Source organism: Tachypleus tridentatus, chromosome 6 (assembly GCF_004210375.1).
Source record: "Tachypleus tridentatus isolate NWPU-2018 chromosome 6, ASM421037v1, whole genome shotgun sequence".
Classification (NCBI taxonomy): Eukaryota; Metazoa; Arthropoda; class Merostomata; order Xiphosura; family Limulidae; genus Tachypleus; species Tachypleus tridentatus.
In genome coordinates this window covers 99,464,179-99,476,681 of record NC_134830.1, presented here as the reverse complement: position 1 = coordinate 99,476,681, position 12,503 = coordinate 99,464,179, and the positions used below count along the sequence as shown (strand labels likewise).

Here is a 12,503-nt window from a genome sequence, read left to right as displayed (position 1 = left end):
ATTACGAATTCTCTATTATATTTGATACGAAACAAATAACAACTTCCGTGTTATTTTCGTCTTGTAAATTGTAGCCACGCCCTCTAATCGCCTCGACCTCACATCAAAGTAAACAAACCGTTGTAAAAATAGCGTAAAAATGGTGTTTTGTTATTTTGTTGTTAAACATGATACTGCACAATGTACTATGTTTTTCACCGCGAGTATCGAAACCAAATTTTCAATGTATTTACAGAATTACACAAACATGAATTTACAATAAGATGTTTGTAATATGCTTTCCAATTAATTATTATTCGAGAATTACACGTTAAGAAGCTCCATAATTCAAAAATTAAGTTACATACATCATACTGCAGAGTATGGATATTACAAGAAAGTTCAGAAAGCAGAAAACGACGTACGTGTACGTTATTTTTTGGAATGCGGTTATCGCATATCAGTAATTCTCAGTGTGGTATCAAGCTCATTGATTGTCTGCGAGTGTTTCCAGGTGGTCTGTGATGACGAGAAACCCACTTGTTGAGAAAATTTATATGCAAAAACGACTCGTTTGGGCTGAGAAAAAGTTTGGGCTGATGTAAAAGTGTTTTCTCAGCCCAAACGAGCCGTTTTTGCATATAAAATTTCCAGGTGGTCTGCTGACTGATCCAAAATACATGTAACATCAAAACACAGTATCATTCTTACATTTCTTACTGACGAGTTTGTTGTTTTTTTTTCATTCTTTTTTTTTTTACAGTAGCAAGCGAAAATTATTGTTATTGTACCAGGATAGGGTCTTTTCCCCACCGAAGTGGTTCTTAAACGAAAAAGTTTGAAAAACACCAGTCTTACTTTAACAACAGCAATAATGTCCCCCTTCAGAAGTACAGTGCTTCCCTTTTTTTAAGTGTATTAAACACAAAAAGCATGGAAAACAATGCTAGAAACCTAATTTTATTGGAAATTTATCCAAAAAAGGGGTCCATAAAACTTTTATGTACAAAGTTTTGGGCGTGTCTATACTTTTTTTTATAAAAGCATTTGACAAGGTGCTAAATAAAAGGCTTCAAAAAATGTCACTGCAAGTGTGAGGAATAAAGTTATAAAACTGTGTAGAGTTGCTGGATGGAAAAAAGAAGAAAGTTGTTACAAATGATTTTCAGTCAAACTGGATTCATATGATTTCAAGTTGTATTGACAGAAATATTGAATAAAAGTCTATAGAGGTTATAATTACATTGTACAGGTCACTGGTCAGGCCACATTCAGAATATTGTGTTCAGCCTTACCTTAGAAAAGACATTGAATTGTTGGAAAGGATTCAGAGGTTTACTAGAATGATGCCTAGAATGTAGGTTTTGTCATATGAAGAAAGGCTGAAATCACTCAAATTGTTTACCCTTGAAACAGAAGAGTTAGTGGGGGATTTGACCGAGATGGTTAAGACTGTAAAAGGAATTTATAGTGTTAATGCATCATCTTTTTCCATATTTAACAGTGAGAATAGTACAACTAGGTGACATAAGTATAAATTTTGGCAGAGTTAGAGTCATCTTCAGCTAAGACAGTTTTATTTTTCTAGCAGGATGGTTGGCCTTTGAAATGAGTTGACCTCAGATGTTACAAAGGTAATAAATTTAAATGAGTTTAAAAAAAGAGCTTGATAAGTATATGAATAATAAGGGCTGGCTTTAACTCTTTTAAGTTAATTCAGATCATGGAACAGCCAAGATGGACCAATAGGTCTCATGTTGTATCAAAACATTATGTTATGTTTGGTTGTGATATAAAAACTAAGGTCTTACATCATACAAAAGATCTATATCCCCATGCATTTGACGAAAATTTTCTTGCAAAAACAGCCCAATGATCTACTACACATAAAATAACAATATATGAAGGGAATGGAAATTTGTTAGTCAATATTTCTCTGTCCAACAGCGTAAAGTATCAGAAACTACACAGACAAACCATCCTGACTCCAACATGTTTTCCTTTACTATATCATGTTGACTTGCATAACACAAGTTTATTTATTTTTTATTTTCTCCTTATAAAGGAGAAAAAAGAAACAGTCTAATGTAATGTTTGGCAAAAATCTTTGTGATATTGTTAACTATGCCTATCCAAAGCTTCTTCCTCACTAGCTATAATGATGCAATTCTTTTGAACAGAACCACGAAAACCAGTAGATGGATTATGACAAAAGTACTTTATGAACCAGCATTAATTGGCATTGTCTGAGTTTAGCTTCTCATATACATGTCATAACTTTTCTCTGAAAACTGGCAGTAAGCTAAAGTAAAATAATTGTAACTTCTAATCTAAATTAAACATCAACCTCATAATAAGTATAAACAATTAAATAGACTTTTACTTCTTCCAAGTAATACATATTACACATGAACAAAAATGCATTAGCTTTGCCTCTTTTTACAATATTAGAGCAATTATGTGAGTACACAGACATACATAGAGTAAAAAATCAAACATATTACAAGCTAAAACAATTATTAAGATAGTATTATTTTTCCAAATGCACAAAATCATATATTTAAAATATAAATCACTAACATAATAAAAATCAAAGTACAATTTAATAATACTCTTTCTATAACTCATCCACTTTACCAGAGAAATCCCCAGATTAATGTCATTAGCCCATTCCTGTTTTTATCTAAATGACAGTCCCCAAAGACATTTTAATACTGCAACCTATTCTGATAATATAATAATATAGACATCCAAAAGAAACCCATAAAAATCACAAATAAGTATCAACAAAGCTTTAAATAACATTTCTAAATGTGCAAATAAATTGAGTATTCAAGCCAAGCAAATGTCTCCATTTTTCACAACCATCAACCACCTACATGCATAGAAACATAAATTAAAATTTAATAATGAGATTATTCATTGCAGTAAAACTCCAAACAGCTAGGAGTAACTACTCAGCTATGACATTTACTCAACATATTAATGATATAACTTCTAAAGCTAACAGATGATTAAACATACTTAAATGTGGTTTTGTTAATGCCTCAGGACTACTTACATTTCACTCATAAGACCATTTAACTTATTTCATACCTACATGAATCTGCACCTAAAAAACAAAGTAGGACAAAATAAGTAGAATCCCATATACTGCTTTCAAAATGTGGCTTATAAAATAGTTGCCCTGATATCACAACCAATCCCTACAACCTAACAACAGGACAAGACAAAAAATCATAAAATGGAAAAAGAAACAATAAATAAATCTCTAATATATAAAACAAGACAACACTTTTCTGATATTATGCTAACTAAAACAAAACAAATACTGAAACCTGCACCACTCAGACACAGAAATATTCTGATAATATACACTAACATTGGGAATATCTCAGGAAAATCACATGAACATCCAGAATTTCATAAAATCTCCAAATCTAGAATTTACCAACAACACTGATGAGGATCTTGTTATTATCTGTATGGATAGCTTCCTACTAGAAAACTGAGGTTTTAAAACTTATCTCCCACACATCCACTAGGAACATTACATACTTTTTAGATTGAACTTGTTTGATCATTTTTTTACTAACTGGAATAAAAAATCTAAGAAACTACAACAGAAGCACACTTTTTATGAAAATATGTAACTAAAATCATGAAAAGTTCGGGTGTTTTTGCAATCCATATTAAAATGAGGATTTGATATCATTTTTAAACAGATCTCAATGAGTATATATTAAAAACATATAGTTATACATATTTTTCTGCTATGTAATAAAAGATAAAGCAAATTAGCAACATTTTCAAAGGGGACACTTTTTTGTACGTCCTCATGTATACATAACACCTAGATCACTCTACCTATACTATCCCACATAGCCTGATGAGCCCTGCCATTGGACAAAAGACCACATAAGCACCAAATATAGTAGACATGTTATGGTTTACATATAATAATACATTCTCCTCTGTTTTCACTCATAGGTTCATGAAATACTGTAAATATTTCTGGAAACACTGTTGTTATTCAATAATTGTCTACCAAACAAACTAATTTTTTTTGGCCACAAAATCAACAGAAGCAGTAACAATTGTTTCATCTATCCATTCAAGGAAATGATAAAGATGTTTTTAAAAAATGCAATGATTAAAATATTTTTTATCTGTTCATTACTGGGTTTTTTTCCAGTAGTTGCTGATATGTCTTACATGATTTATAACTCTAGTTTTGAAAAAAAAAACAAAAAAAACCTCATAGTAGATTTTCAACTTTTAGTCACAGAGTAAATACACTGCAAAAGCAGAATTAAAATTTTAGGCATACATTTTTCTGAAACTGTAAAATTAAAAAAGAAGCTACCTGGTTACTCATAACCACATCCTCAAAAAACAAGAAATTAAATTACATGATCTTCGTTAATTTACAGGGCAACTATTCCAAACATATGGAACTACAATGTTTCAACAACACTATAATTCAATACTGTTTTGTTTCTTCCATATTTTCTTAAGCAATAACAAACTACATGGTAAGTATATTAATCCAATATATTATAAATCTTCTGCAATAAAGTATACCACTAAAATGCACAAAAGTAGCAAGAGTAAGCTCAAAATCTCAAACAGTGTGTGCTTTAATTATATTTCATTTTGACATTGTGCAAATGCAACTACATGCAAGTTAAATATTCGTTTTTGAGATTAATTCTTCAAACAGTTTTATATAACATAACAAAATGTCTCCAGCATTAACAAACACAAACAAGCTTATTTTAACTGAGTTATCTCTGTAAATTGCATATTACATACAACCTAATTAAACTTGAAATCCCCAATATATTGTTAAGATGGACAAAATTACTTGAAAGTATTGATTCTCATCCCTTTTTGATTCCACAAAATTCTTTTGGCATCAAATTTGTGTCACAAAAACCCTTCACAGCATTCATTACATAAAACATTTCCTGCAGTATTACTTCAATAATTCCAGACCGCTTATATGTTTAAGGCAGCTACATAGCAGCACATGTACACACAAATTATGGACAATGCCTCAAGCAAATTACTCAGGCACATGAGAAGTGTGCTCTCTTAAAGAATAATCTTACATAACTCAAACATCTGTTTGAACCTAGTCTTACTCACTGATATAAAACAATGCAGTGACTTCTTATATTGTATCAATATGAAACCTTGCAGTTATGTGATTAATATGTACATATGCATTAGAACATGCAGAACTCTTGCATTCTGCAGAACCTCTGAATGTCTGTCAAGGAACCCAAGCACTGGTTGAGAAGCACTACTCTACAGCACTGAAGAAAATTAAGAGTTTAACTACATGCAATATTTTTCACATTTTTGAACCAACTTAAGCATTCCATATATTTTAAGTTTCATACAAATATTAAGAACATTTCTAAAATGGCATTAAGCAATAATTCCAGTATTTTAAGTGTCACATGCTTTTACAGTTCATGATTAAAATAATTATGTTAAATATACAAACACCTATCAATTTATGATACAACTGATTTTCAAGTCTTACAAATCTGTTAAAGTTAATTAATAAAATCACATCATGAGATAATGTGGAAAGACTAGCTAATTGTTACTTACATTGTACTGAATGGTGATTAGATGGGAGAAAACAAAAAGTTACATTTAAATTGAATGTTGTTATCAGTGAGGGACTTCAAAGGTAAGTGCTGGGGTCTTTGCTTGTATTAATAATAATAAAAGGGACACCATTTAGAAACTAGAAAATTATGCTCACCTATGACACAATTCTTCTGGGCATTTCTAAATTTACGAAAAATGCTGATAAAAATGGAAATACAAAATGACCAAGAACAATTGGAAGGTTTGACAACTCTTTAATAAACAGCCTTTAATTGTAGTAACTAGAAAGTAATGTCTTCAAGTTTTAATACCTTGGATCACACATTTAACATAATTGGAACCTATTCAATACCATGACTGAAGTAAAGAATCTTGGCATAGAGATAGATAATAAACTTAACCCATCAAAACTGTTCTCTATCTATTGTTAGTATTGAAGCCAACAGAATTTGGGGATATATATATAAAAATGTCAATTACAAGTAAAACAAGGTAATTATATTTCTCAATACAAATCAGTACTTAGGCCTTCCTAAGGCTTACTATATACAGTTTTGGCTTCATGTTAAAAAGACTATTGAATCAGCAGACAGTTTGTCTTCAGAGAAAAGAAACTTGGATTATTTCAAGGAATAAAAAGGTTACCTTACATGTATATGTTAAAACCTTTCAAGTAAGTTCTCTTCAGAAAAGAGGTAAGAGAAGACCTTACTGAAATTTACAAGATTACAGTTGCATAGCTATGGGTGTTAATCCCCCTTTGAAAAGGGGGAAAAGTTATGTTAAAAAGAATTTGAATATTTAAAGTTTTTAATAAAAAAATCCCTCTCCTCCTTCATCAGCTGGAAAAGTTTTACTAATATGTGCACAATTGTTGTTTAAGTAAGTTTAGTAATGCATATTTTACATACCTAATGTCCAGAAATTTTCAAATGTTTTGGTCCCATTGAACTACTTCTAGCTATGACACTGCAAGATTATTTAGTGGTTTGTTTTGTTTTTATTTATGCTTGCTATATTCCAAAGATAGCAGAACCAGTGGACACAAGCTGAGATTTGGGAAAGACAGAGTAGACTCCAGTAAGAAATTATTTTTCTAACAGGGCAATTTACTTATGGATCAGTGGTAGTTGTCAGCAATTCAAGTGAGAAATTAACAGTTTTCAGTAATGTAAAGGGTGAATTTAATTTTTGTTCCTAAAGGTGGGTAGAAAGGACAGCCTTGAAGAACCAAATGGATTCTCAGTATCCTTGCTGTCCATAAGTTATTTCACACAACTTATGCTGTATTACCTCACGCCCTTTACAGATTGAGGTTTGTCTTCATGATTTAACTATTGGCTCTCATCAGGCTATGTCATATAGTCAAGAACGTTTCTTAAACAATAGTTACATCACAAAGACTACATTTATACATAAAGTATCACACTCTAATCATGACATGGGACATATTCTTTATTAATTCTCTGACTTGTTTAATGCCTTAAGTACATACATAACTTTCTTCACCAGAGCACTGTCATGTAAATTTTAAATTTTGTACCATCATGAAAGTAGGGTATTCTTTTTCAAACATTTCAAAGTACACCACTTTTACAGATAACAATGGAAATATTAAAGTATGCTTGTTATTGTGTATCTGAAAATAAATCTAGTAATGGGAGAGCTGTTTATTTACAGATATAACAATAAGAGTTAAGGTACATTCCTGAAAGAATTTGTCAAATGTTAATAACACATTATTTTCTAGCTTAATTAACACACTTTTTATCAGAAGTTCATAATCATTACATGTTGAGTTCTAACTTCTATCATAATAACTAAAAGTCAGACAGGTATATCCTGTAGATAATGAATTTAAAAGTAAATAAAATTGTAGCACAATTTCAATAATTATGTCATTATCATAAGCTTCTTCACTATTATAGAGAATAATACAAAAATTAGTTAGATTGTAAATATTTCTAGTATGTGTAATTCAACTGCAGATTAACAAAAGAAAAAGAAAAAGCCTATAATGGAAACTGGAAATGGATGAGCATAAATTGTTAGTGATAAACAAAATTCAAAAACAAAAATGTTAAAGAACACTAAACAAAATATTTTGAAGAAAGGTTAGAAAAAGTTACCTTTGCACTTTAAATAATTAAAATAGAACTTTTATTTTAATCAACATTTCACCTTCTTCAGGGTTAGTATATTTTGATAAAAAGAAATTAGAAAAAATGATCAACACATTTTTCCAGCAAACATTACATAAGAAATCATTTGTACAATTCTTAATTTTGTCCTATACAAAATTATTTTAAATTTGGAGACACTTTGTACAAGCAAAAGAAAGAAGATGTAATAGGTAATAAAGGAGCATTCACATTTGCTATAATGATTATAAATACAATAGAAATCAGTTCTTGACACAGAGAGAGAAAGAAAGAAGGTTTAATTCCAGAAATGTGGTACAGACACACTGCCGACATATTACGTAATCATGAAAACGAAACACTATTTGCTAAACATCTTCCCAAGTTCCCACAGTAACTAACCAATGCAGAAGAAAACATTCTTGGACGAAAGTTAAAACCATAAAAGTCCAAGACAGAAAATTGAGTTCCATGCATAATAACAAATGTAAGAAGGCAATATTTCTACATGAGAAATTACACCATCCAAACCAAGTCAAAAGGGGAACAACTGTAGAATTAATGAGAATAAATCAAACGGCTCCACACTGAATTCCACTCAAACAGAACAAAAATACCATTTAAACACTACTATTAGAAGATGGATACTCCGAATGTTATAAGTATTTTCAAATAACGAAAAATTAAAAATTAAAAAAATACAACCCCCAAAACAAAAGGCATATGCACGAAAACACCCGCAATGAGCATTCTTTTCATAGCCAACACAAACACAACCAAGATTTGTAAAACTACTATAAAAGTTAAAACAATCCCAGATGACAATCAACATAAAGCAAAAAAACAGATAAAACATTGAAAAATTATTAATTTACTCTTCATATCACAAATAAAACGTGCCAAAAGCAATGCTACGCCACAAAAACTGAGTAAGACAAAAGTGCCACATCAAACACGTAGCCTTTAAAATAATTGTAAAATTAGCTGGAGTATCCTACCCATGAGTGGAAGTTTTGTCAATTTATGATTAATGAAAGGTTATCTTGGAGCATGAAAAGTTTATTCCCTTATACGTATTTGTAAAGAAACCTCAAAAAACCCTATAAATACTGCAAAACACAAAATGTGACACCGCAAATGCGCTTACAACTACGCATAGACCCAACAAACCTTCCTACTAACATTTATAAAGACCAGTAAATAGTAACAAACAAAAAACATAAAAACCGCAGAATGCAAAACTGAATATCTGTTATACAGACGTAAAACGTACAGTTTTATTATATTTACATATACATATGGAGACGTATACTTTGGAGAAACAGGAAAACTTTGGCAATGCGCATCTCATGACACATCAGTGCATCATTACGATACTTATGACGAAACAAAACCGTCACTGTACAACGATTGTTATACAAACATAGAAATTCAAACATATTTAAAATATACACTGCTGGCCAAAATCTTAAGGCCAATGAACATAAAAAAAATATGCATTTTGTGTTGTTAGACTCAACCAATTATTTGAGTAGAGCTTCGAAAGATGAAAATAAGAAGTCCCAAACAAGGTAGGAAATGCCCAATAAGAGGTCTCAGTAGTGAGTTGCACGGCCGTCAGTGCAAATAACTTCAAACATTCGCTTTGGCATAGTCGATATAAGCGTTTGCAGAAGGCTGGGTGGAATGTTATTCCAAGTGGTGAAGATGACTTCACGAAGATCATGCACGGTTTGAAATTGATGTCCATTTCTACAGACATCCCTTGCCATCCACCACCAAACATTTTCAATGGGGTTCAATTCGGGCAAACACGCTAGATGGTCCAAAAGAAACAAGTTATTCGCCATGAAAAAGTCCTTTGTCCTGCGGGCATTGTGGATTGTAGCTTAGTCCTGCTGAAAGATCCAGTCATTTCCACACAAGCGAGGGCCTTCAGTCAATAAGGATGCTCTCTCAACATGCCAATGTAGCCAGCTACTGTTTGATGCCCTTGTATATCTTGAAGCTCTATTGTTCCATGGAAGGAGAAAGCACCCCAGATCATGATGGAACCTCCTCCACTGTGTCGTGAAGAAAATGTTTCAGATTGGATATCCTTATTGTGTCAGTAACATTGGAAGCCATCTGGACCATCCAGGTTAAATTTTTTCTCATCAAAGAACAAAACTTCTTCCACTTTTCTACGTTCCATGTTTGGTGCTTCTCAGCAAAGTTTAACCTAGCTGTTTCGTGTGGAAGGAGGCGTGGCCTTTGAAGACGTTTACAGTTTTTGAAGTCTTTCTCTCGTAGATGCCGTCTTATTGTTCTTGAGCTGCATTCTGCGTCCGTTAGGGCTTTATCTGGTTTGACGATCGGCTGGTGTCTTGCCGGACAACCAGTCGAATCCTCCTGCTCAACGCCGGCGAAATGTTCTTGGGCCGACCACTTGAAATTCTCGTTCCGTATCCCTCAGGGTATTTTAAGAAATTTGCAACAGCAGTTTGGGCGTGGTAACGCCCAATCTCACCAGCGATGGCACGTTGAGAGAGAGCTTGGATTTGCAGCTCGACAATTTTGCCACGTTCAAACTCTGTCAACTTTTTAGCCTATGCCATGTTTTTACCCAATGTAACACAGGAAATGTCAGTGGAAAATGTTGACAACGCTAGTGCTTGAACACAAATGAATAAATTTTGTTACATATTTACCGATTAACACTTCGTTTCAGTATGGTCTTTAACTTTTGACCATACTGTATGGTCAGTATTTAGGCTAATTTCATAGTGTTCACATTTTCCTTATTAAATGCTAAAAAAAGTTTTTTTAGTTTTATTTTCCCTTTTCTTATTTTCATCTTTCGAAGCTCTACTTGAATAAGTGGTTGAGTCTAACAACGCAAAATGCATATTTTTCTTTATGTTCGTTGGCCTTAAGATTTTGGCCAGTAGTGTATATGAGACAAAAAGATAAATTTTAATGAAAGAAAATATGTGAAGGTTATACCCATTAACGGTAAAAATGTAAGAAAAAATGAACAGAGACAACGTATATGTAACAAAACCGCTATTAAAAGAACAACACATCACACTAATGTATTTAACGTCCAACTTTAGTTTGACACTTTCGTACTCTAGCGAAAGTTACAGTTTGTTTTTAACACTATTACTGTGCTCGTAAACGTTATATCCGTTTAACTCGAAGTTTTTGTTTCTAGCAACTTCCCGTCTATTTGTTTTTGTAGTTAGTCAGATATTTTGTAATTATCTTTATCCTTATACCTGAAATATAGTGAATAGATATTTATTGCTAGCGGCGCTTTACACTCGAGTAAAATAGAATATCATAAGCAGTTCTATGTACCAGCCCTGAAGCACCTGCAAAGTCGAAACGTTGGTAAAAATAAGCATTCTTTTAATTAACTGGAATCAGCGGAGTGTAAAAGTGGTTTTTAACTTTTTTTAAGTTAAAATGTGTAAGTCTTTTCACCATGCACTATATATTTTGATAAACTAAAGAAAATAGATTATACATTGTGATAACATATAAAAAAGATTATTTTTTAACCAAACGCATATTGTTATTTATGTCTTTCATTCACTTTTTTTATAAAATATATGAGCATTAATAGAAACATACATTTAGTAATACAAATCAACCCATTTTCACACCGTACTGTTATCCAATTTTTGTTAACCCTCAACTGACGCTATTATCAAGGTGCTTATTAGTTTGATAAATTGCATTTTTGTGTAATTCAAGTAAGATTTTCCCTGCTTACTATATCGTTTTCAGAATTGTGTCTCAAATTAAAAAGAATATCATAAAATGTACGAATAAACCGCTACTATTTATCTAGTATTACTAAATGTAATAAATTTAGAAATTGTATATTACAATATTCCAGTTCTGATGACGGAGTATTTTGACTACAAATAATAGCACATTGCTCTGGGGCCTAACTGGAATTTTTGTTTCTGACTAATCGGAGAAAAAACCTAATATACATAAATGAAACAAATAAACGCAAATGTACAGCTTTAATAATAATATACACCTTACAAAGTTAAATCTAATATGCTATATCAGAAAAGTCTAAAATTATAATAATTACGGAGAATAAAATAAAAGCAATATGCATAAAAAATCTTACTGTGCTGTTTGTATTTCGTAAAGCTCTTCAAAGTTCAACCCAATGTTACCCGCACCCATAAACCCAATGCAATAGCAACAAGCACAGTACTTCACAATTAAAGTTTATGTCATTGAAATCTTCCTCACTAGATGTCACTTAAACAGTTTATTCACAAAGTTATATCGTAAGCCAGTATTAAAAAGAGGAGTGCACCAAGAAACATCACCTGGTCAGTAGATACGCGCATGCATTTGACGTCAGCATAACATAGTCTAAATTATCCGTTTAAAATTTAGACGTATATTCGTAATTTACGTGTGTTAAGTAAAATATTTTAAGTAATACTAAAGCTGTTTATTTGTCATTGTACGAACTTTATATTGTTCATTTCTTTTTGTGAAGGTAAATATCTTTGCGTACTTATTTTAATTTTAAAGTACTTTTACTTTTATCATGCTTAAATGTCAACTTGCAAACGTATTCTATGCTGGTCATTGATATTTGTCAGTGAGTTCAACATGGAATACTAACTAAAACAACATATTTTCTGGTTAAGAAACTCGCACAAAGGATCACATACAGAAGTCATAATAGTTTTCAACTTTTAAACGAGACACAAAACTCGAGCGCTTTCGAATAGT

The 12,503-nt window shown here is 31.8% G+C and overlaps 1 pseudogene across 1 annotated transcript in view; it reads right to left on the bottom strand.

Annotated features, from left to right (window-relative positions):
- Positions 1-12,021, bottom strand: part of LOC143253172 (carnitine O-palmitoyltransferase 1, liver isoform-like) — a 101,266-nt pseudogene extending 89,245 nt beyond the window's left edge. Inside the window, exon 1 of the transcript XR_013029423.1 lies at positions 11,881-12,021. The product of XR_013029423.1 is annotated as a carnitine O-palmitoyltransferase 1, liver isoform-like (transcript). The remainder of the gene's footprint in view (positions 1-11,880) is intronic.
- Positions 12,022-12,503: the final 482 nt, after the last annotated feature.